At 49.3% G+C, this 22,883-nt stretch overlaps 1 protein-coding gene across 3 annotated transcripts in view; it reads right to left on the reverse strand.

Moving 5' to 3' along the window:
* The window catches only part of LOC126547702 (uncharacterized), a 52,331-nt gene that overhangs the window by 11,363 nt on the left and 18,085 nt on the right, over positions 1 to 22,883 (reverse strand). Inside the window, exon 1 of one of the 3 annotated variants that reach the window (XM_055063250.2) lies at positions 10,317 to 10,414. The exons of 1 other annotated variant lie outside the window; for it this stretch is intronic. The gene's annotated coding sequence lies outside the window, so the exon portion shown is untranslated. Of the gene's footprint in view, positions 1 to 9,432; positions 10,187 to 10,316; positions 10,415 to 22,883 lie in introns of those variants that run through there. One more of the 3 variants, XM_055063249.2, reaches the window with a different exon arrangement.

Here is a 22,883-nt window from a genome sequence, read left to right on the forward strand (position 1 = left end):
AAAGTTTTTTAGCAGTGAAAACTTTATTTTCGTGATGGGGGGGGGGGGGGGGTGTATACGGCCCCATTTATCTCTTGTGCATGCGTGCATGCCCAACCACGCTTCCTTTCGTATGGCCGCATTATTTATCCTGTACTGCCGGCAGCAGTGAGTCATTAAGGAATGTTATGCGTCGTTAAAACCTGGCACCACCGTTACATACCTATATTGTATATTACTACTGGAGAAACATCGCTGTTCAGGAGCAGTCTAAGTACACGCGAAATTTAAGCGTACTTCATTAACCTTAAATGAAGACCGGGTCATTTGGCTGCACGCTATGCACTTGTGGAACATTGAAAACATCAAGAATCGCTAAGCGAGAAAAGTCGCCATAAGGATGAACTATAGTGGTGAAGCCGTCTTGAACTTCCCACCATAGAAAGTATATACGGGAGTCTACGGTTCCCACTCTATCTGCCCGTGACGGCATGAATTTGGACAATATCCGTTCGGGTCATGGCTCCGGTCTAAAGGTCATTCTGTAAATAAAGAACACAGATTAGGTTGAATTATCAGATTCAACCTGAGAAACGTTTCACTATTGGCTCTTCCGTAGTGTAACTGCCCAAACACTCGAAAATATATTCTAATCCGTGACGTACACCTTACGCCCTGGCACCTCGGCTGGCGCGCAGGATTCGAGGTGACATACTTTGATCTTCACGTTATCTAACGGTAACCGATAATTTTTCCACTAAATAAACGACAACAGAGTTCTCAAGGCATACTTCCTCATTCAAAGTCGATTTATCGCTTCTCTTTATTGTTCATTTGGGAGTGACCGCCAAGCGTGGATGAAGGCACGGGGCCTGCCCCGTGTACAATATCAGCCGCATCGTACAGCTGCTTATGGGCTTCGTTGTTTCACTAAATTTCCTATCTGGCCGATATTGAACCGGCGACAATCGACTGCGTATGCAGATGCGTGAGGTGGTGCTGGTGACGTACTCCGATAGGCGCTCCACAATAAGACAACGGATAAACTCGGCCGGCTTGTGCGAGCTGCTGAACTGAGACTCAATTTTCTCCGCCACCGCCGGCTGCGGGCGGATCACATGACCTCTTCGGCGTGGCGCAACCTCGTTACTCCTTACACTAGCGGCTACTAAGAGTGCGCCCTACCTGTCCGTTCATATTCGTACGCCTGAATAAATGATTTCGCATTCGCAAAGACGCTTTCAACACACTTGTCGGCACGTAGGAGGCCTCGCCTATATACTTGCGCTGCTGGGTTATCGTGTCGAGGAAATTCGGACGATGCCCCTTCGGCTATCTGAAGAACTTCACCGCAGTGCACCAACGTAACTCAATGGGCAGCATTTAAAAAAAAAATGACTTTTCGGGAGGCCTCCCGAATTTCAACAACTTTCAGTGAGTAACGTGGAGAGGACATGTCCTTTTATTAACACCCGTATTGACGGCTCTTCGTGGTAATGTCTTTGCTGCGTTAAAGCAGTATTTTAGTCTCAATCACTGGTATAATGCAGCAGCAAATTGCCACAAATGCACATGTTATTAGAACAACGTACCCTCACGACATTGCTAATTGAAAGTTGTCGAAATTCGGCCAGCCTTTTGAAATAACCCATTTAAAAATTCTGCCCATTGAGTTACGTAGGTGCATCGCGGTGAAGTTCGAGAGACGGCCGCAAGGGCAATGTCTAAAATTCCCGGGTATGAGACCGAAGTGTCCATCGCCGTGCCCACTGCGACAACTTCACGATTATTTTAGATTGTCCACAAGGCGCCCTCGCATCTCCCGTGACAATCTATTCGTTTCTCAGACTCAACCGGACTCACTCAAGCTCGGTGTGAGTCTGAGTGAGTCTGAGTCAATTGACTGATGCCCGTTCTACGGAGGCACTCACTCGCTCTCACACTCGCATCCACTCACACTCGCTGACAGTCATTCATGCGTTCCTACTCACGTCGCCTCACTCACCGGTACACGTTCCCATTTTTATTGCTCTTCTCTCGTGGCCTTGCAATCCCAAATACGCCTGCCAAAATGTAAGCGTACGAGTGGGCATACTCTCGAGTGTTTATGCCGACCTATGAATTCTAGCCGCAGAGTAACTTGTATGCAGGTGTAACGAGCTAACTTAGTGTCAGTCAGATTATAAGCCACAGCCGCCTAACACTCATATTTCACACAAATCACTATATGTCCCGACACCTTACTTTTGCGAAACATGGCCTTTTCTTTTTTTACACGAGTTTACCGTTCACATGTCCTCGTTCGTGACCCCTGCTTCTAGCGGATGCCACTTTTGTATACACTGTTAGGTTCACTGGAAATCACGTGAAGTCATCAACGAATTTAGAGCGTATGTGATTCAGGCGTACTTAAACTTAGACACTCACGCGAGCTCCATTTCACTGGAACTCACGGGAGGTGTCGGAGGTGTTGCAAAGGAGCTATCGAGTCTCCAGGTGAAGCCCTGGCCTGACCTGAAGCCCTGGCCTGAAGCCCCGCCGAATGGCCCGTCTCGTTGCGGTTCGGTGAGGATGCACACTCGCCGGCGTGCGCCGGGAACCATTTGATACGGACGGTGCTGCCGCGGTCTTGAAGTTGGAGCTTGCCGATGATGGCGGCCGCCGGCGCGCATATTCGCCCCTTGGCAAAGTTGCGCACGGCATTCCTCGAGTCGCTGAGCACGGTGCGACACTCGGCCTCGGTGATCGCCAGAGCGATGGCAACCTCCTCAGCGTCTGTGGCGTTCGTGCCCCACACGCTCGCTGCCGTTGTCTTGGTGCCGGTAGCCGCCGCAACGACCACTGCCGCGAAGCCTTCCCGCTTGTATTCCGCGGCGTCCACGTACCGGGCGTGCGGGTCTTGGGCGTGTTGTTCGGTGAGGGCCTTGGCCCGCGCCTGCCGCCGTTCTTGGTTGTACTCTGGGTGCATGCTCTTCGGGATGCGGTCCACGTAAATGTGGGCCCGCGCCTCATCTGTGATCTCGAACGGCTGCCGGCTGGGAGCTTGGGGGTTGTAACCCAGGGACGTCAGTATACTGCGGCCCGTCTTGGTGGTAGAGAGGCGCTCGAATTGCGCGGTGAGCTGCGCCTCGGCTATTTCTTCTAGGGTGTTACGGACGCCGAGCTGCAAGAGCCGAGCCGTACTCGTGGTCTCCATGAAACCCAGCGCCGTCTTGTAAGCCCGTTTGATCAGCGTGTTTATACTGTGTTACAAATATGAAGACTCGATATATATATATATATATATATATATATATATATATATATATATATATATATTCTTTTTTTTTAACTCGAGCAGGTCAGCTCGACCGACCGCGTCACGCAACCTACGTGCTGCGAGCCCGCGCGCGGCGCGACTACGGTACCCTTCAACTGACGTCACAAGAGAAAGGGCGCTACGCTGAAGCTTCTCGGGTTTCGGTATGAAAACTCATCTGATCCGGGTGTATTCTGTGAAACAAATGCGCGCTCTCATTGAGGGTCCTGCAACAACATGTCGTTACTAACGATTCCAGCATAGATCCCGTGCGCGCATGACGCATACGCCATTCCACAGCTGTCGGCGCATCGCACGCACTACGGCGACTTCCCCACTTAACCATGACCAGTTCCGCAAGATAAAACACTCATGGCCACTGGCACCGAGGAAGAAGCTTTTCTGTATGACCACGCAGGAAGAAAGCAAGCAGCGAGTGGTAATTTCAACAGCGCTTGATCGGCCGCACCGTGCGAAGTTCGGGCATCGCCTCTGACGAGTCAGCTTCTCCGCAGCACAGCGGAGCCGGTTTTGACCACGTGATGGCATTCTATCATCGAGTGAAATAGAATTGCGCCCTTTGAGGAAGGAGCCTATACATACAGCAACCTGAAAGCTTCGGGCCCTGAACCACTTTTATTGAAGTCTAGACATGCATTTGAAGTCAAAATAGACTTAGAAATACTTTGCCGCAAAAAGTACTTCAATGCGCTCAGCAGAAGCGCAGTTATTTGGCAATCAAACGTCCCCTGCGCGGTGCTTCCCCTACTTCTTCAATGACTTGAACTGCCAAGGCTACGGCGGAGCGGAGCCTGCCGAACGTCACCATGGCGCGCAGTTCAAATTTTGATTTTGGATGTTCACGCAGACGCCACTACTTACGATTTTGGCGCGTATACGACGCGCCAAAGCTAAGCCAAAGCCAAACGCGGTTGCCCTCAGCTAGCCACAGTGAGCGCAAGTCAGCGGAATCGAGATGGCATGCACGCCGTGGCGGCCGCGGTATCTGCGCTAGCAGACCGTGGTTTCGCGAGGTTCGAGGCTAGTCGAGTGATAAAAAGCTAGCCGAAATTAGCGAGACCCGACGGCTACGAGACCGATAAGCAGGGTGGCCAAGGTTTAATACCTATATGGGGCGGCCGCGGCCGATCGTGAGCAGACGACAGTCGGCTCCTTCCGGAAGTACGTAATTATTATCGAAATTCGAAAGCAGGTTTTCGCTTACTTGAACCTGTTTATTAAACTGCGTATATGAGAGAGAGAGAGAGAGAAAGAAAGAGAGATGAAGCGGAAAGGCAGAGAGCTTAACCAGATATTAGTCTCCGATCTGCTACCCTACACTGGGGTTGGGATATAGGGGTTGTAAATATACACTGAAACAGCGGGAAGAAGGGCACTGAGGAGAAGGCTTCTGTTGAAAAGAGAGCGTTTGAGAAAAAACGTAACTTCGCGCGCCGCGCACAGCTGCAAAACTTGGGATAACATTGTTGGATCTGGAGGACAATCCCAATTGCTGTCCCCCAGATTTTGGACCTTGCCGTTGGGTGCGGGAGTTGGCCGAGGTTAAGGAGGACTTTGAGAGGAAAACTGGAGGTTTATTTACATTATTTACAGTGAGAGCACAAAGAAATTAACAGTCATAAAGTCATTACGGGCCGGCAGCAACTCGGACGCTGCGGCCCGTGGCAAGAAGCTCGAAAGAGATGAATGAAGGAATGCGCTCTTGCTGCTCCCGATCTCTGGCTTTTAACCCCTTCGGTGTCTCGAAGTCACGTCACGTTCGGCCAATCGGCGAGCCCGCTCAGGTGGCGTCATTTTCGGCCAATGGTAGGCGCCCGTGCGAATGTAAGTCACACCCGGCGCAGAAGGTCGCTCCATTGTCTCCACCTGTCCGAGGGAGTACTTCTCTGCGGTATTGCCTTCCTGGTCTGCAACTGCCGTCACAAAGGCGGATGGGGGGGGGGGGTTGCTGCCAGGACTTCACGGTGCATTACAGCCGTCTTGCCTTGCGGCTTGCAAGCGCACAGCGGGGGCAGGTGGTTTGTTCTCGAGCGACCTTTCAGAGCCGCAAAGCAGCTTTGCTCGGGACCCACGTTACCTGGAACAGTGCCAGGCTCCCGCTACACTTTCGGGAAGAGTCAAGCAGTGGGACAACAGCCCCACATGCGGCGCACGAGGTGGGGGACGCCAACTTGTTTGGACGTGCTGCGCCTCGGGAACGTGATAGATGTGCTTCTGCGCTCCTTAATTGAGTGTGACGCGATTCGATGTGGTCTGGTGAACTCGAAGTAGGCTCAGGAAAAGGTCCCGTATCTAACATGTTCACAGCAACGTATGCTATCCGCGGATTTCTTTCAACAAGACCGAAGGGTGGTTCGGGACCCATTTAAGGTGAGAAAAACAGATGGTAAATTGTATGCAAAGGATGGATATGATGCAGAGCGCACGGCGCAGGTATGCTGAAGCGTTAGCCCCTTTTCTTGTTGTATTTCGTTCCTCGTTATCCTCGGCTACGTTTCCTACAGACTGGCTAACTGCGCGTGTTGTTCCCATCCCGAAAAAAGGCCACACAACCCCACTTATCGTTCGATATCGTTAATTTCATCATGTTGCAAGCTAATCGAGTGAATGAATGAATGAATGAATGAATGAATGAATGAATGAATGAATGAATGAATGAATGAATGAATGAATGACATTATTTGACAGGATTAAAATCCTGCAGGACCTGCGGGGGTGGGAGGCGACAGACAAATCTACTCGCGGTAGTGTTCCATCACCTCCACGCCCCACCGCAGGACGCCGTCCTGCAGGAAAGGCTCGAGGCTGCCTAGGGCAGCCAACATATTGCAGCTTATGAAATAACAAAATTATTTCTTATTTAAGAAACCAGCACGACTTTCGCAAAGGCTTCTCTGCTGTGACACAATTAACGACAATTATTCACAACTTTTCTAGTGCCCTTGACAAGTCAAGTAAAATTGACGTAATATTTTTAAACTTTAAGAACGCGTTTGACCTTGTTCGTCCCAGTAAAATTATAGAAAAACTGCAGTCCACTGACCTTCCAGGCTATATTATTAACTGGATGGCAGCTTATCTGTTTCATCGCAAGCAGTTTGTTCCAATTGATAATTAATCTTTAACAAACTTTCAGTAAGCTCTGGAGTGCCTCAAGCTAGTGTGCTAGAACCTTTACTATTTCTAATATAGATAAGCGACATTGTTAACGAAATTTCTCAACCTGTTCAACTTAGACTATTGGCTGACGATTGTATGTTATTTAACGAGATTGCTTGCAGCGAGGATCAATTAATACTTAACTCTGAAGTTCAAAACATTCTTTCCTGGTGCAGTCGGCGGGGCATGAAATTGAACAGGAAAAGAACAGTTTACATGTCCATAACAAACAAAAAGAATCAATGAAATGTCGTTTGTCTGTAACGTCGGCTCTGAACCACTGACCAAAGTCAGCCAATATAAATATCCTGAAATCACAATAACCGGGTGCTTCTGGCCGTTTATTTTTTTCCCGGCTGGTGAAGAAAGAAGGGCGAAAAAAAATGGCGGGAAAACCTTCACTACAGTACTATTAAGGTTTATTTTTAAGTCACTTCAGTGACCCCGATCCTGCCGATGGAGCGTGCCTAGAAAAAGTTTAATACTGCATTCGCGATTGAAATCCAATTACAGTACAGTGCACTGTACCCTATGCATACACGACCGACAGTGGTTCAATCCGTACGGCCGTGTCCGACGAGCACAGCGGCGTGCGGTATTAAAACTCGAGCGACACAGGCACGAGCCAACGTTTTCGACACGAGCACTCGCTGACGCTTCGACCAGTCCCCTTGTCAGAAGGCCGTGGCATCATATCTCTTGTTCGACCGCTGCTAACCACTTCGCTTATATGTTCTAGTAAACTTCGGCTAGCTTTCTACATGTAGGTTAGCGTTTTTTTACAGTTCTTAGTGTTCTTATTTAGATTGTTTTCCGGCTTCCTCGTTTCAGCGTTTAAACACGTGATCACATATTTTGCGTTTCTCCAGCGTACGCGTAAGAACGACAGAAACAGGTCACTTCCATCGCAAACGTCCATAAGAGTTCGCCGCCATCAGACGAGTTTCTTTTGAGTCCTCGGCCTAATGCAAACAGCGCAGTCTTGACTACAAGTGCCGGTATAGCCTTTTTCCATAGCCACTGGGCTGGACGCACGGCTTTGGAGATGCCACAACGTTACGAATTTGTATTGCTCAAATCATCATCATCATTCATCAGCTCTTTTCCTCCTCGTCCCTCGTGCCCAGTGTTGGGTAGCAGGCCACAGCAAGGTACAGGACAGGCCGACCTCTCTGCACTTCTGCAAATAATTTTCTCTCTCTCCGCGCAATATCTAAATGATATTCGTGTATTCCTAATGTCTTTCTACTGTGATATTGGTGGTTTCTTTCGTCAATGCGATGAGCAATCTTCGCCCGTTTCAGGCGTTTTGAGCCTTATCGGTCCATCTATCTATCATATATAGCTTCTTACGCCTACCTAGTGGCCCAAGCTTTCTGCCAACTTGGATACCTGGGTATGCAGATCGTGGTACCGTCGTCGTCTTCTACGCCGGCCCAATGGCTGGCGCAAATTGTCCATCATATTGGGCCACAAGGTATGTGCTCGTGGTCATGCATGACGACGTCGTGGTCGTTGCATCGTGATCATTCCAGCTTTCTCATCGGACTCTCGTCGTGCCTTCGTCGTCACCCCATCGTCGTCTTGCAGTCCTCGTGCATTCCTTGTCATACCACCGTCGCGATGCCGTCGTGGCCGTTCCAACGTCGTCACTTCAGCTTCGTCAGCGGACTCTCGACATCGGACTCTCGACATCGGACTCTCATCAGCGGACTCTAGTCATCGGACTCTCGACATCGGACTCTCGACATCGGACTCTTGTCATTGGACTCTTGTCATGCCATCGTCCGTCACACAGTCTTCGTGATACAACCGTCGTCACGACATTGTCGTCGTACACTTGTTGTGATCCCATTGTCCTCCTACCGTCGTCCACGCCATCTTCGCCATTGCGTCGTCATCGTACGGTCGTCGTCACGCATTCGTTGTCACGTCGTGATGCCGTCGTGGCCGTTCCATCGTCCTCATCCTAACTTGGTCATCCGACTCTCGTCACGCCACCCTCGTCGCGCCACCTTCGTCACACAGTCGTCGTCGTGCTATTGTCGTCACGTCGTCGCGGTCACGCTGTCGTTTTCCCCGTTGTCGCCATTTCAGAGACGTCGTTCCTCTTTCGTCATGCCGTCGCACTCACACTGCCTTCGTCATTCCATCGATGCTATTATTCCTTCGTCATTTTTTTTTCTGAATCGTGCTGTCATCACTGACAGAAGCCTTACCAGTCGATGAACATGACCGTTGTCATGCCATAGCTGTGACTGGCGAGCGCAGTCATAAATCAGACAATTTAGCAAAGCCCGGTTTTATTCGATAACGATTTTCTCAACGTTTTCCCAGGAAGGGAACCTGCGGCATCCATGCTGTGTCATGATGCCACGAAGATTGGCTCATCACTGTTGTGTCATTCGAAGGAGATGTGCCATCAACCACGAAGGAATGAAAAAGTAAGCATACGTCTGAGGCAACGGCTTCTGTGCACAGCTCCTCTACACTGCTTCCCTAGAGTTTAACATTGTCTGATTGACACAGCGTGACAGGTTGCTTGCTTAGCACAACGTAGCACATACTGTATAGTCTGAGCAGCGCGAAAGAACTAAAACTGTCACGGATTCCAAATTCGGAGCTGCGTCTCTTTACTTGTCTTTGGAAATGTACCTCAATTCGCTCGTAATATCGCCAGAGAAGAACGCTTCCAGTTCATTGCATCATAGACATCGCGCGGCCGCATGACCTACAGCGAGTTCCGAGAACTTCGCGATTAAGCAACCGATTCCGAAGCCTCACGCGTGCGTTGCTTGCGTTTACAGCTGTCAGAAGCGTGCACGCACATAGCTCGCTATGCATATCTCTTTCTGTTTTAGTTGCAAAACCTTAAAAAAAGAAAGTTTACAGCGCTCTATTCGGTCATTCATCCGCCGGCGGACAGCTTACGAGCAACAACAAAAATATGGAAATAGAAGCCAGAGACGACTCACCAGAAAACGGTGTCAGTGACTTGCTCGCCAGCACGTCAGGACGCAGCGAGAACGAGGAGCCATTGAAGTCCACTGTCGCTATTCATAGTACGGCTTCAAAAGAAAGCCAACCGCGATTACAGCCTTGCCCACTCGGCACTTTTTCCCTCGTGTACGCGGTAATACTAGGGTGAGTACGCGCACCCCCTTCTTGATCTTCTAGGAATGTTCACTTCTTGAGACGGGGTCAGCGTAAGGGTTTCGCGCGAAATCATAAAGGAGTAGGCAAAAGGTCGCAAGGTTATTGGAAATTAGGGCACGAAAATGTCTTCGGCGCCTGGTATCGGATTTCGGCCTGGTATACAAAAGCCTGGGAGCGGTGGATATTATGAATGAAGAGAGGGGGGCGGGGGGGAGGGCCGAGGACGGACGAGGCCCGGGTGCCGCAAAAACACGGGGAACTTTCCGCGCTGTGGGTCGGTCGGTTTTTTTCCGGGTGTCAAGGAGAAACGGCGCACACACGATTGGTGTCTGGTGGGGGTTTGTCCACTTCTTCGAGGGGCGGAGGGTGGTGGAAGAGGGGTGCAGTTCGCGAGAGCGTCCCTTGGAAGCAGTCCGCGCGCAGCAACGGTCCAGACAGCCGCCAGCTTTCTGCGCGGCCGCGGTGGCGGCGGCGCCAAACGCCGCGGCGTCGTCTGTTCGCGGCGCTCTCGCGCCAGCCGCAGTCCCGCAGGCGCCGACGCGAGAGATATCTGCCGCGAGCACCGTAACCCGAGCCAAGTGGAGCGGAAAAAACACTACTAGGTGCCAGCGAGCCGCGACGAGCGACTTATCCACCCTCGCGAGGCATATGGCCGGGCGAAACGTCGCGCGCGGCAACATAGCGAAGGGCCTCATATACCTACCTTCTTTTTTCCTCCCCTTGAAGATGCCGCCGCAACGTACGGAGGTGGTCCCACCGCAGGTCTCTACACACCACACAAACTGCCGCACAGCAGACTCTGCTGTGATGGCATGCGTACGTGCTTAAGTGTGTGTATGTGTGTGCGTAGAAGTATAGCGTACGTTACACGGACGGCCAAGTTCGACTCAGAAGAGAGCGTGCGTGAAAGAAAAGGAAAAGAGGGACAACAGCGAAGGCACCGTTGGGTTCCGCTTGTACCCTCCTTTCCCTCGAGCCCGTTGCAGCCGCGAACTCGTGCCCTTCCCATCTTGGTCGAAACATGCCGCGACGTTTCCGTTCCCGATCGCAGCTCTTCGGGAAGGGAAAAGCAGCTAGGCCTAACGAGGACGACTCGATCGCTCAAGTAGCAGTGTACCCCGGAATCGTCTGCTCTTGCTGCCGCGGCGTGGCCATCGGCGCGTGGCGGGAACGTAGTACTACGTAGCGCATACGGTCGCCGTCCGTCTGTCGTCTGCCATTCCGGACGTCGCAGACGGCGGTGGCGGCGACGCCGAGCGCTGTCGTCTGCTGCAGAGACGAAGCGGCGCCATGACGAGGCGACGGCGTCGGGGCCCTCGTGTACTCCCCGCTGAAGACTGGCGGCTCTGGTCCTTCTTGGCTGAGGGCGGGAATGTCGGCCAACGTGATGGATTACGCCGGTCCACTTCATCATGAGCGGCGGCGCCGCCGCCGCCGCCACGTTTCCCTCCTCCTGGCGGCGCGACTTCTTCCTCTGAACAAATCTGGAGTTGTGGTTTGATGTCGTTTGTTGCTGGCCTCTTGTAGGTGTTTCGTTCGGTCCCATGGCTACCCGCAGCTGGTCGGCTGTTATCTACTCGCGCGAGGAGGAAGTCAAAACACGAAATTTGACGCGCTGCGCGCCACGCGAGCGCGTTCCTCTCTCGCTGCACAGTGGCCCCCGGCTCAATTCCTGTCTTCCGCATCTGCTACGAGGAATGCAAACAAGCGCGAGACGCCTTGTTTTGACTGTCTTCGAATGAATGATGCCTGAGAAGGCTGCAGGCAATAATTACCTCGGCAGCACCTGCGATGATGTTTACATGCAGTTACGTGAGTCGTTTCGCACCCCATGAAAGAAAACAGCTACGTTCGTTACTGGAGCACGCCATTCTTTCGTGGGCAGTTTTTATTTGGGAGCTGCATAAAAAGCCTAGAAAGCCTTATCGGAACGAAAGATATTCGTCGAAACCGGTGCATCGCAGCTGTGGATCGCCACATATATCCACATTTCCAGCTATTCAGACATACCATGGAAAATGATGAAGCAAAAGTGATTAGCCTTGCGAGTCACCCTTGTCCACCTCGTGCTACTATTGAAACTCTGAGCCGGTGAATCCGTCACACGTGCTGTCAACTTTCCTTGCAATGACCTGCAATCGACTGGGCCGTCTGCGCATTCGTGTGTATCATATTTCATGGCTAACACCTGAAGTGGCACGTGAAGCCGGCAACCCGGCTAACGTCCACAACTTCTCATTAAAGCCAGCATCACTCTTGCGTGCTTACAGGAGCGTACATGCTTTAAAGCACCGTACGCTCCTATTCTACAGGACTAGTAAGCCTTCGTCGGCTGCCAATGTTTAAGTGTTCAACCCTATGGGGTATTTTACACCATTCCGACCTACTATACTAGTGATCTTTGGTATTATAAAAGAAAAAGAATTTATTACAGCGACAAAAGCCGTCTGTCTCAAAGGGACACTAAAGCGAAACAATAAATCAGTTTAGACTAATGAAGCATTGTTTGAGAACCCTGCAGGCAGTCATATAAAAAAAAATATTTTGATTGTTAGATGAGAAAATGAAGCTCCAAGGATCAGTATTTGAATTTCGCGCCGAAACCCCAGCACCGTTACGTCAGCGTGACGTCAGGGATTCCAAAGTATGTTTTCGCGTTTGGGCCGCGTTGGCTGAGTAAAGATTCCCGAAACTTGCCATGTTTAATATTTGGTTCCTTTAGAGCACAATGTAGTCAATTTGTACCGCTATATATAATTAGTAGGCCCTAGAAGATGCCATGAAAATCCATGACGTCACAGCCACCAGGTGCGGGAACTTGAAGTAGGCGTCGCCACCCGTATTTCGTTCCTGCGCTTTTTCTGGCTCACCAAACGTCTTACTTTTGTAAGAATGGTGTTTTTGGTGTTGTAGAAAGGTAATTTACTGACGCAGAAGAAATCATTTTTCACTTTAGTGTCCCTTTAAACACCGACAACCCCATCACGTGTACCGCCGGACGCGCGAGTCTTTCTTTACTCTCATCTTCAGCTGCACCTGGCTTCAATCGGCATCATGTTTGTTTCACTACGCAAGAAAAGTGCGGGCTCATGAAAACACGAGCCCGTTCTACCGCCATTGCGTTTCCAACCAACGTTAAGAAGTAGAAGCAGGCCACGTGGATTGTTCTTCAAGGACGCTTCTTTCTCCGCGACCAGAGACTGTAGGCTTGAAATCAACGAAAACGTTGCTCCGCCTCGTGGAGCAGCAAGCGCTCCAATACAGTACACAGCTCGCACAAGCGATTATATCATTCACGGGAACAGTGGAAGCCCGAGAGTTTCATGTTCCTTGTTCTTTTTCTAGAACGGAAATCCCGGCTCCAGCTGTCAGATTTCCGAACGTTGGCGATAACGGCTGAGGCAAACCGAGGTTCCTCGGGGCCACTTCGAGATCGGATTCCCCGGGATAGCCCTTCCTTTTGATCATCTTCCGCGTAGCATTGTCGAGACGTTGCAGCAAGAAGCTCACCGAGATGAGAAGCGTGGCGATAAATCTTCTACGTTTACAGTGAGTGCGTTTGTCCTTGACTGCCGTTTCGTGGGGCTGCAGCGGTTAGGCAAGGATACCGCACCGCAGGGAGTAGATACGGAGATAAAGAGACGCCGCATCACTGTTTACTGCGAGCCTCGCAATGCGGCCGCGATATCCCTCATAGCCCCCCCCCCCCTCCCCCCCCCCTTCGCTCTCTTATCTCTAAAGCTCCCGATCAGTGTGACGCCGAGACGTGAGTGTCACGGGAACGCAGGCGCTCTTAGCGTCACTTACTCGGGGATCTATGCTCGGATAAAAATGTCGATATGTGCTATGCGAATAAAGATAGGCGGATTTGTTTTTCCTTCTATAAGATGTTAATCTGCGCCGCGTGAAACTTGATGGACATTCCTGATGCTATACGTTGACACAAATTTCTGCCTCTCAGAATCGAAAGCTCAGAGTGCCAGCCAGTGCAAAAGAAATCCTTATTCCGGATTACATAGTAAATAGTTGCATTAGTAGTAAATAGATTACATAGTTGCGTTGTTAATTTCTTGGCATTCTGCGTTCATTTGAACGCAGGATGAACCCGGAATTAACGATGATTAGTATTCAGAAATTGCGTACAAAGCTGACGACACTTTCTTGGGCATCCTGCTGTCCGAGGGAGTTGCCTTGTAAATATCGGTGTTTACAGTAGCATATGCAGCTCAAGAGTAACATAACCCGCCATGGTTGCTTAGTGGCTATGGTGATGAGCTGCTAAGCACGAGGTCGCGAGATAGAGTCCCGGCCACGGCGGCCGCATTTCGATGGGGGCGGAATGCGAAAACACCCGTGTACTTGCATTTAGGTGCACGTTAAGAACCCCAGGGGGTCCAAATTTGCGGAGTCCCCCACTACGGCGCGCCTCATAATCAGATCGTGGTTTGGACCTCTAAACCCCATAATTTTTTTAAAGAGTATCGTAACTCTCTATAAAAGAAGTAGCCGCGAGTCATGAAACTGATGGTGATTTCGGGAAACTTAGTATAGCTTTGTCTGAAACTGCACCAAGCTTAGTTTCATCTTGGTGCAGTCGTTTCGAGCCAGTTGATTCGCATGAGGGAAGCATTAGAGGCTGAACTGAGGTGAGCTCTAAGAAGGAATAGGATAGGATAGGAATACCATGCACAGTGTCATGAATTTCAGAATTTAAGTACTTTGCCCGGGGCATGGTTTAAGATAAGATCCATCGAACTACACCAGATCCTCTCTACCCATGAGGCTCCGAAGCCTGACAACATATACGTGGTCGTTGATGTTAATCTGTGCGGTAGTATCACAGACAATACCACGCATATACTTTGTCAGCCGATATATGAGCGCAAAGTATGCTTCTGCGTGTCTCTCTTCGCTCGGTACGTAAGCTGCCTCTAACGGGAGAACGAAGTTGAGTAGAGTAACTAGTTGGGCTTGTTGGATGAACATAGTGGAAGGCCACAGCGTGAGAACAGTCGAAGACAAAGGAGGCGCACAAAGTACGCGGACACAGCGCTGACCAACATTACGGTTGAGCACATCAACGCCACGCGAGACACAGCCGTCATGTTCACTTCCCGGTTCACGTCTCGCGACTTCCCTGACAAGAGTCAGGAGACCAGGGCCGTCCTTGTTAGGTTCCACGGCGAATTTTGGCCTGAGCTGTAAAACTTCACGCACATCGTCCGGGAGATCCACGTTGTGATAGTTGTGTACGCTGTTCCTTGTGACGAGACTGTTGGGAGGACGGAGGCTCCGGAGCAGAGTCAGTACACGTTTCCCGTAGAATTCCGTCATCTGTGCCAGGATGGGAAAGAAGTCTCTCTGTCTGTTCACTGCACTTGGGCTGTAGCCGTCAAAGTTCAACCTTGCGTACAAGCAGTCCTTGAAGATACGGGCTTGTCATCTCCATTCAGCTCTCAGTATTTTGGTAATTCGCTTTCCATGGCCCGTGGAAGAACTAAGATGACCCAAAATAAACCTGATTTCAGGCGGAAGAATGTGTAAGCGAAGACAGGCTGGTTGAGAGCAATCTCACCTACTTCAAATGAGCTAGTACTTTTCCGCACTCTTTCTCGGGATTTACTAGTGTTAAACGTTACAACGGGGCACGCGTCCGCGCCAATCAGGCGGACCCGGACAGGAGGAGTCTGTTTTTCAGTGGAACTGCTCTTGACGGTTGAGACTGTAAAACTCGGACTTATCAAAAGCTGAACTGAAGCACGCACGAAAGCCGGTAGTACTTGAACCGCATCTCGCCGAGAAATTGCACGCGGAAGTTGACATGTTTTGTCGGAGAAAGGCGCAATCTTTTGTCGTATCCAAGGCTGCGGAGACTGGCAACCAGGAAGAAATTACTTCTGGCAAAGCAATGAGCAGGAGACTCAGTCTGAATTATTTCTTCCTTATGGATCTCACTGGTAGTACACCATCGTGCTGCCAGTTGCAATTTCTAAAACCGGCCACACGCCACAAAACGCGCAAAAAAAAAAAATGCACGCAGCGAACAATTAGAACAATGCTTTTTTACAGCGGACGACTTGGTAAGAGAGGTACTGAGCCAGCGGAGAATCGACAGAGACAATTAACTATGACTTCGCGGCAACAACATGCCATTTGCAGATGACGTTATCCGATTCAGAAATGTTGGAGAAGACGCAAGATAGGATTGATGACTAACTGGCAAGGCCTATGTTTAGATTCAGGTAATAGCACGCGAAAAGAAAAAAACTGAGACAAGAGGTTACAGCTTGCGAGGGAAAACCAATGTGTGATTGGTAGACAGTGGATCAGGATCAAATCAGGTTCGACCCGTCCATGCCTTTGACTCAGTACCTCAGGGATCGGCTCGCATTAGAAGCCACCTGAAAGCCTTGTGGGAACACATATCATCCACGCGCTATCATTATCGACTCCCTCGATCCTTTTTAAATTCCATGTCTCTGGAACAGGACCGTCTTATAACGCGTTTTTAGACCCGTGTAGTGACCTGTACAATACGAACGCATTATTATAAATCGGTAGGAGCGATTACATGCAGGTGAAGGGCAGCTCACCGTTATCCTCAATATAGGTGCACAATCAGCGTATTCTATCAGTATTAACACATTGGACTGGGCTTTTAAGATAACAAAGAAACTTAAGAAAATAAAGACCACACAACATGAGATGGAGCACGAAATGGTAGGTGTGCCGTTAATCTACGGGAACAGGGCAGCATGGATTAAAAAGCAAACGCGATTAAGAGTAAGAAGAAGAAGAAGTGAAGTTGGTTCAGTCACGTAATGGCGTAGAGCAGATCACCCGTCCTTTAGAACAACAGGTGCCAAAGGAAGAAATCGGAAAATTCGCCGGCAAATGATTTTGTAGCCCAATGAAAGAGCGAGGTAATCGGAGATAACCGTAAGAAGCAAGCCCTGCCATGGACATAAAAAAAAAAAAAAAACGCGAGCCGCCCTACCTACCTCCGCGAAGTTCCGACCTTTCGGGCAGCCTCAACCGCAAAGACGAGGTATCCTTCGGGAGGGTTCGCAAGACTGCCGATATCACACCTTTCATCTACGCGGAGTCGAGGTGTACTATCGTCTTCTCTTTGGGCTGTCCATTAGGCCCTGACTCAGTGAGAGAGGCAGACATGCGCCACCTTCAGCACAACATGTTGGCGGGCTAGTTGGTGCGAATCCATAATTACTTTGTCGCCTTGTCTTGTCGTCTCTCCTGTGTCCGTTGTTTTGCGCTAAACAAAGTAATTATGCACCACCTTCTACGAACATGCCCTACGCCTGCAATAAACCAGTCGACGTCATCGGCGCCCTCTGAGCCTTCATCTCAACTGGCCGCCAGACTTGCGCCGCTGGACTCACAATGCACATCACTTTGCCACAACAATCTGCCACAAAACGACTTGCTGCGGATTTTTTTTTATATTATTACTTTTTTGCAGCGGTTACAGATGGCGCCACGTACGCACCGTTACAGTGACATGGCGAGTTGCCTAGGTACCATAGGCTAGACCTTAATTCATCGATATCAAGAAACAATCTCAAGAAGACCACCGAGATAACCCCCGAACATGGCTGCCGAGGTAAGATAGAGCATTGGCAATGTCTACATCATTCACTTGTCGTGAAGGATGAGAAATAATCCCTACCCGTTCGGCATTAAGTGGGTTATCGTGCCGCATTGTCAGGTGATGACGTAACTTCCGCTGCATCCGAAAGTCTGCCGCACACCTCGAGATAAAACGACCTTGCGGTAAAACCTTTACAGGCATGTGCCGATTCGAGAAATCCAGGACAGCGAAGCTAGCTGATGAAGAATTCGCACACTTTTCGCATATAAACAATTGCACTTAGAAGGGGGCGGGTTGAGCAGAGGTCTCGGCGCCATCCTCACAGGTCTACCGGGAGGCCCGGAGATTGGCTGAAGCCCCCTGGATGAGCGGCAGGCGGGATGCCCCGCAGGCTCGTGAACGACGAAGCCAAGACCACTGAGACGCTGACGAGACGTTGGGCGCGCAGGTACACGAACGTACAGGTGCCTGGTTAATTTGCCGCCCAAACTAAAGCGTATCTTAGCCAAAAAGGCTCAGCTGCGATACCCACAAAATGTTTGTCGTTTTGAGCCTCCGCCCCCGACTAGCTGACCTTCAAATTGAAGGCGGTAAAACGTAACGTGAGAAACAAATATATATATATATATATATATATATATATATATATATATATATATACGTATTACTGGCTAAAACAAACACGCAGAGAAGTTATCTATGCAGCGCTGAGTGCGTCTTCGTCTCTCTATTGCAGACAAGGTCTTCTTAACTGACTTCACACTGGTTTGGCGTATCTCGGATCTGGGTATACCGCAAAAAATTAAAAAAAGAACGGCCGCCTCTAGAGCGCCGTAGCGAATCGCAAATTGTAAAAAAAAAAAAAAAAATGTTGGTGTCCGCAAATCAAGAAGCGAGAATTAGTCGCATAGAAGGTAAAATTACCAGTATAGGCGTAATTAGAGCTAATATAGTCGAAAATTAACCGCATGGCACTAAACACCTGTAAATAATACACGGCCGTAGATAAAGACATGTTGAGGCAAAGCCGCCGTGCGGCAAGCTTTTGGGAAATGGAGCGAGTTTGCTTGGACTATAAGCGTGGCTTGGGCGAGGCAATGACGTCTAGAAGGCGGCTTTGCTGCGTTGCCCACAGGAAATGAGAAATAATTGTAAGTTAGGAAAAACTAACGGTATATGTGTAATTCGCGGCAATACAGTAAAAATTTAGCCACACTACCCTGTAGACGGCACAGCGGTCCATTTCTTCTTTCCGTGGAAAAAAAAAAGAAAGGGTCCACCAAGTGTTGACTCTGAAGAAGACGAAGTCGACGCAATTGCGCGTGAAATGAAATACGAATAAAATACGACATCAGTGAATGATGAGCACGCAAAAGAGACAGAAAACACTGAATAAAAAGATATAATCAACATTTAGAATCATTTGAACCGCAATGTACGTCGACATTAACTGTCCTCTTTAACGTAGGCGCTTGGTTGACCCTTCCTTCCTTGTTTGCTTGTTGTGCTCGTTTGTCGTGTCCTACGTACACGAAGTCAATATGTACCAACACCCCCAGACCACCACACTTGTGATCTATTCGAATGACGTATAACGCAGAGTAACGTTTACGCCATAACTTCACACCAGTTTTGAAGCGGAAAGCTTCACTACGCTAGTCAACACCGCGCTTCGCACGAGCCGGCATATGTCGGAATTGGCTCCGTAAGCGTGTTCGGAGTCGGCGCAGGTGGCCACTGCCGCGCGCTATGCGTCATCGTTTGACGTTCGCCGCAAGCGCGTGCTTATCCCGGAGGCCGACTATATAACCGCTTGCCAGAGAATAGGCGTGCGCATTCAACATGGAAGGAGAAGAGAGCGATACTACTGATACAGAGAGCTGTGTTTATGGCTGTACAGAAATCGCAAGACAATGTGCCCAACAATGATGAATAAAGAAGTTTAATAATCCTGCATAATTTATGGTATATATAATTGATAAGCAATTTGCATAACTACACAAGGCACACGTATAGCATAACCATAAGCTAAACAAAGCATATCCATAAGTTAAACCGTAAGCATAACCATAGGCTAAATCATAAAGCATAACCATAAGCTAAACCGTAAGTATATCCATAAGTTAAACCATAAGCATATCCATAAGTTAAACCGTAAGCATATCCATAGGCTAAATCCTAAAGCATAACCATAAGCTAAACCGTAAGCATAACCATAGGCTAAATAATAAAGCATAACCATAAGCTAAACCATAAGCATCACCGAACCTTTTCGCTTCGAGATATCCAGGCTTAACCTTAGCTAAGCCCCAGCCAATTACTTTTTTTTAAACAGAAGATGGACAGTGCTATTAGTTGTAAACTCCTTCCGCCTGCGCATTAGCACGCTCTTTCTCCACTCTGCGTAGACTGCAAATAAATGGGAGACGCGGATAGTTTCATTTCCTCGTGGACGCTTCACTTTCCTCTGAGTTTCACTTGTTTCATCTGCCCATGGGGCGTTTAAGAGGAAGCAAAAATGTGTCATCTCACGGGGAAGCAAACGCCACATGCTTCGCGCGGAAAGAAAGTTCAGGGAAGCACTTCTCTAAGCCATACGTGCTCCAATTATTTCTTGTGGGACGCCTCATTTACAAGCACGTGGTGCCAACACCAATCCGACACTGGAGATCGAGCGTCGGTAAGGGAGAGCAACTGTCGGGGCAGGGTTTCAGGTTTAAGCCCAACACCGCCAGCAAGAGACCACTACTGCTTCTCGCACTCTCCTAAACAACGTCATGCCGTGACGTCACGGAGCACGTCACGAAACCGACAGCTGGGATTCCCAATCGCAACTCTGCAGCGGCGAGCCGTTTCGTTGCTGATTCATCCATTAGCAACTAAAGGGGCGGATACCTAGATTGCGGCGGCTGCGTGGAACACTGGGAGAAGATACGCTCGACCGTACTCCATGTACGCCTATCTCTATGCCAGATAAAAAAAAAACTGCGAGCGTAGCCTATCTCTACGCCAGATAAAAAAAAAAAAAAACTGCGAGCGTAAAGGGCCGCACGTGGTGGCTTGGTACGCTTCAGGTGTCGGCAGCATAGTAGGTCTTCTCTCTGTTGAGATCTTTAGGCCTTCTTCCCGCCACTGTTGGTTCGTGCTGTAGGTATATCGCATTGGCCGTGAATGCCTACCGATTGGCCCAGTTCGTCGTTCTCACAAGTTTACGAGTTCTGCATGCAATAAGTGGAGCCAGTAGGGCCTCAGCGTCACATCCAGTGGCCACCCTTATCGAATCCAGCGCTCGAGAGCGATATCTACGTGCAGGATTTTCCAGCAAACCTTAGCCTAGCTCTTAAAGAAAACTCTAGACTACACAAGGACGCAACCAATATTCTGTCAGCAGTGACTTACCGCAGCAAGATTGATCTTTTTTCATGCGTATAGCATTATTTGTCGTATACATCAGCCCCGTCACGCGAAAAGTCTAATAATGCCTTGTTTCTGGACAAAAATGCGTAATTTGCAAAGTCAAGACACGTAATCGTTAGAGTAGTGTAAATGTATGTGATGAACAGCTTTATAAGCGATAGGAAACAATTTAAACAAATAAAAAAAGAGAAAATGCCCATAGCGATACATAGTAGTGCTCCTTAGAAAATGCATAGGAAACTTATAATAAAGGTGGGCCAACTGAAGTTAGGGGCTAGATCAGCTTTAAGTTTGGGGTTGGGTCAAATCGAAGTTTGGGGGCGGGCCAAATTAAATTTCGGGGTGGGCCAACTTGAAATTTGAACGTGTGCCAACTTAAATTTACAAAATTGGATGGGACGACTTGAAATTTCGGGGCGGGTCAAATTGAAAACTAGGGGTGGGCCAAGTCAAAATTGGGGGTGGGAAAAGGTAAATTTAGGGTTGAGCCAACCGAAATTTTGGGTGGATCAACTTGAAATTTGGCTTACGCGTACTTAGATAACTCCAGTGGAGTTTAGGCATTCCTTTTCACCGGCCGTTGACTAACGACGATAGCGTCCCGTCATGCACCACGAAACGCCTGCCTATTCCAGTGGCGGCGCTCCTCACGCAGCATCGTGAGACGCTTGATGGTTGCCCGGGCGCTGGTTCTCCTGCCTTGCGTGCTGTGTCTCACCATGTCGCACCCGCTTATAATTAGAACACCGTCTAAAAGCGCAACCTGAAACCTTGCTATGACTTATCAATGCGTCTCCCTTGAATGAAACTGCAGCCTTGTTTTTTTTTTTTTTTTTTTTTTTTTTTTTTTTTTTCTTCCCGGCCTTCGAGGTCCCCAGAGACTCATCTCCCCTAAGCTCCTGGTTTCGTGGTATTGGTCTCATCTGGGATACGTGAATCCAAACGATTGGTTCCGTTTTTATTTGTTTCTTCTTTTTTTTCTTCGTGTGTCACGCCCTCACGCACAATTCCTTGTCCACGTTGACTTCTTTTTTTTTTTTCAATGTATTCATTGTTCGCGTAGTTCAGTCCGTGAGTAATTCTCATCAGGAAACAAGAAAGCGACAGAACACATGCGCTTAACGCAGCGCACGCGTTCTGACTCTTCCCGTTTCTCTGTCCTGTTCATTCAGAAATGCAGTACCAACGCGCCCTTAACAACTACCCTTCTAGCCTGCACGCGCGTGCCCCGCACGAACCGTCGATATAGCACAGCGCGGTGGCGGTGGTCCCTATGGGAATGCACCTGGAGTATCCGTATATTTGCTAACTGCTCTCGCAGCTACACTAAAAAAAAATTTTTTTAATATGTAACAAAAGTCGCCCGCAACTTAGTACCGCTAGCTTTCGAAGTATGCGACCGCATACTTTGAATGTGATGATTGTGACGTCTCAACATCAGCACACGCCCACGTCGCAGACGAACCTTGCACTCTCAATTATCAAAGTAACCTTTCTGTGCCTCGTATGTTCAGCCAACTTGCGATTACGTGCACGCTGTGGCGTTCTCGAATACGCTCAACACGTCTCGAGTCAGAGATCTCCAACGTTGGTGAAGTCTGCCTGAATTGCTATAAAGAATTGCACGATGACCCACGGTGGGATCGATCCTACCGCTTCCAGCACAGCGTGTAGCCAAATGCTCTAACCGCTCGCGCACGATCACGGGCATGCTTCCCTCGTGACAGAATAACACGTTGAAAAACCTGGGGGGAGGGCTGCATGGTGTAAGAGTCCACCTAGTGGACTGTCCATTTCGGCCGCTTCTGATTGGATGCAGCTGTAAGAGAGAGGAGGGAAGGAGCGTTCCTAGCCAATCAGCAACGGCCGAAATGGACAGTCCACTAAGTGGACTCTTACAGAATGCCCCCGCTGGGCTGTGCGTCACGTGCCAGTTGCTCGCATTTTTCCACCGTGACAGCCAGCGCTTTGACGCGCTGTGTTAGACTGCCTAGCCTGTGGGATCGGCCCGCATTAATTAAGCCGCTGTGTTAGGCTACCCTGCCTACGAAATTGGCCCACAGTTTTCGTCCGATTAATGCCTACAAAGCGGGTGAATCAAGAAATTCCTTAAATTGGGCATAAACAACACAGTGCAAGAACACATCGAAGCTCACCTTCTCGCGCAGAAAATGAGACTCATGCTGACCCCAACCAGCAGGAAAACGCTGAAGATACTGGGTATGAGGGATGCTTGCAGAGAAA

Source organism: Dermacentor andersoni, chromosome 3, assembly GCF_023375885.2.
Source record: "Dermacentor andersoni chromosome 3, qqDerAnde1_hic_scaffold, whole genome shotgun sequence".
Taxonomy (NCBI): Eukaryota; Metazoa; Arthropoda; class Arachnida; order Ixodida; family Ixodidae; genus Dermacentor; species Dermacentor andersoni.